Genomic DNA, 2,493 nt, shown 5'->3' on the forward strand with positions numbered 1-2,493 from the left:
CAGAAGACTCCCAGGGTTCTGCCTCAGCCAGCCCCAGCCAACTTGGGTGACCTGACCATTTCAGGAGGGGGGTAGAGGGACACAACTCCAATGTGTTACAGGCTCCCAGCAACCACGGGGTTGCTGAAAGTGCATTTCATAGTCAGGGGCCTGAAAAGGGCCAATCTCTGTGAAATAATAAAAAGAAACATTTCCATCCCTGCTTGGGGATGGAAATGCTAGGTTCAACCCGCGGCTGTCACACTTCCAAAAGAAATCAATACAGGGTCAGAAATGTTATGTTATGTTAGGTACATTTCTAAATTTCAGGGGCATCATGGGGCTAGGAAGAGAGGAGGGACGGCGGCAGAAGGAATCAACCTAGTACAGAAAAGTATTCAGAGACTGGAGGAAGATCAGATGGTTGTCAACATCTCGAAGAGACGGAGATCGTTCCAGGTTTTTGCAGCCATCACCGAAAAAGCACATCCGCCTATGCGAGAGAGTCTGAAGAGAGGGACAGATACCAGAAGGGCAGACTGAGATTGCAGAGGACGGGACAGAGCATAGCAGAGGAACTTTTTCTGGATGTATTCTGCACCCTGCTTATAAAAGGCACGGTGCACGACACACATAGATCAAAAAAGGATCCTCTTCTCAATGGGAAGCCAGTGAAGCTGCCTAAGGAGCTCGGAAGGGGGGTGATCCTGCCATGATTTGCATCTCTGCTTTACAGGCGAAGGGGGAAGGCTCTTGTTTCTGGGCATATTATAGCACATCCCATTGCATATATGGGATGAACTTTAAAATTTCCAGAAATGCCCCCATGTTTGCACACAGGGGGAATTGCCAATTGGGCTGCCGCTTTTTCTGGGTTGCCGCTTTTTTTGGGTGCAAGTGAGGAGTTGCGCCAGTGTATCTCCTCACATTGCACCAAAAAAAAAGTTTAGAAAACCTGGCCTTTGGTCTTTCCACTTGCATCTTGTTTTGGATTTGTTTCTGTAAGGTTTTCTTGGAAAGGTTGCCTTCCGATCATTTCCATTCTGGTATTTGGCAGGATTCAATTGGTATGTATATGGCTTTACAGTCTCCTCCACAACTTTAAGTATGGACCCATGATATCACCATCATCTTGGCACTGCAGATGGGCAAGTCCACGGCTCCACCGTGCCTGGATTCTCCCAGCAAGCGTGGCCTGTGCTCCCGCCTGGCTGAGAGTGATCTGTGTATTGTCTAAGATTCAGACTTGATGCTGCCTGTGCTCGCTTCGGCAGCACCTATAGTAAAATTGGAACGATACAGAGAAGATTAGCATGGCCCCTGCACAAGGATGACATGCAAATTCGTGAAGCATTGCATGTAAAAAAAATAAAAAAATAAAAAAAACACTTGATGTGCCGTGACTTCCTTGTGCATTTCAGGATTTACTTCCTTGCCCGTTTACTTTCCCTCTGTGCCTTAAGTAAGTTTGCTAAAAGTTTGCAGTTGGATCCAACTCTGCAATTGGAGTTCTTTGTACATTAGGCTTTTAATTCTACTGTCGGGCGAAAGCTCCATTGAGTCCAAATGGACTCAGCAATAATGGGGAATTACAACACCCCCGCCACTTGTAATAGGGCAGTAATTCTTCCAGACCAAGTGGTGGCAATGGTAAATTCAGTTGGGCGGTATTCTAGCAGATTTACCAACTCATAATGAGGCCCGACCTTAAAGCATTGCGGAAGTATCCATATATTCTGACAATGTACTCATTTATCCCAAAATCCAACATAGGAGAGTGAGTTCTAGGGAAAGCAATGACTAAATACAAGGTATGGGACTGTACGAAGGAGCAATTCATAGCTATGCTTCAACTTCAATACTCGGGGAATTCAAGCAAATCCTCATTAGTAACATTAGTCACAAAAGTCCAGGATTCTGCAACTTTCGGCTCTCCAAATATTTTGGACTACGGCGCAATTGATCCATCAACATTGACTTTGCTGTGAGTTGTATTAAAAAACATGTGGAAACCCAAAAGTTACACCGCTCTGCTTGATTAATCCCACCCAGGCTGGATCATGAAAACACTTTGCATCTTGATCTTCCTCCTAGGAACAAGCAAGACACACCACAAATGTAATTATCGATTAACTGCACTTGCAGATATGACATATGATGTTTGTACTCCTTATCGTATTTTGGTTTGTTATAAAAAAAACACTTTGCATCTTGATCTTCCTCTTACACTTTAAAAAACCATGAGGTACCCCCAACATTTTGCATCCCAGCAAATATTCATGGAGGAGTAAAACGAATGAATTCCCAAGGAAGCTGCTTTGCATTACTACCTGCTAATGAACAGGTGACCCATAGAAATCCATTAGTAAAAGCTGCTTGCAAGCATCATTTTCATGCAGCATTAACTTGTTTAATAACATAGAGAAATAAATGAAGACTAATGGGTATTTAGCATGGATTCTACTCTTTGGTTTTACACTATGCTTTGTCAATATTTGAAATGTGCTTGTCGGT

At 43.7% G+C, this 2,493-nt stretch overlaps 1 non-coding gene across 1 annotated transcript; it reads left to right on the plus strand.

Moving 5' to 3' along the window:
* Positions 1 to 1,237: 1,237 nt before the first annotated feature.
* Positions 1,238 to 1,344, plus strand: LOC138581572 (U6 spliceosomal RNA). Its single transcript, XR_011304634.1, has one exon. It is a non-coding gene; the product is annotated as a U6 spliceosomal RNA (small nuclear RNA).
* Positions 1,345 to 2,493: the final 1,149 nt, after the last annotated feature.

This window comes from Ambystoma mexicanum, chromosome 3p (assembly GCF_040938575.1).
Source record: "Ambystoma mexicanum isolate Mex_15411 chromosome 3p, UKY_AmexF1_1, whole genome shotgun sequence".
Lineage (NCBI taxonomy): Eukaryota > Metazoa > Chordata > Amphibia > Caudata > Ambystomatidae > Ambystoma > Ambystoma mexicanum.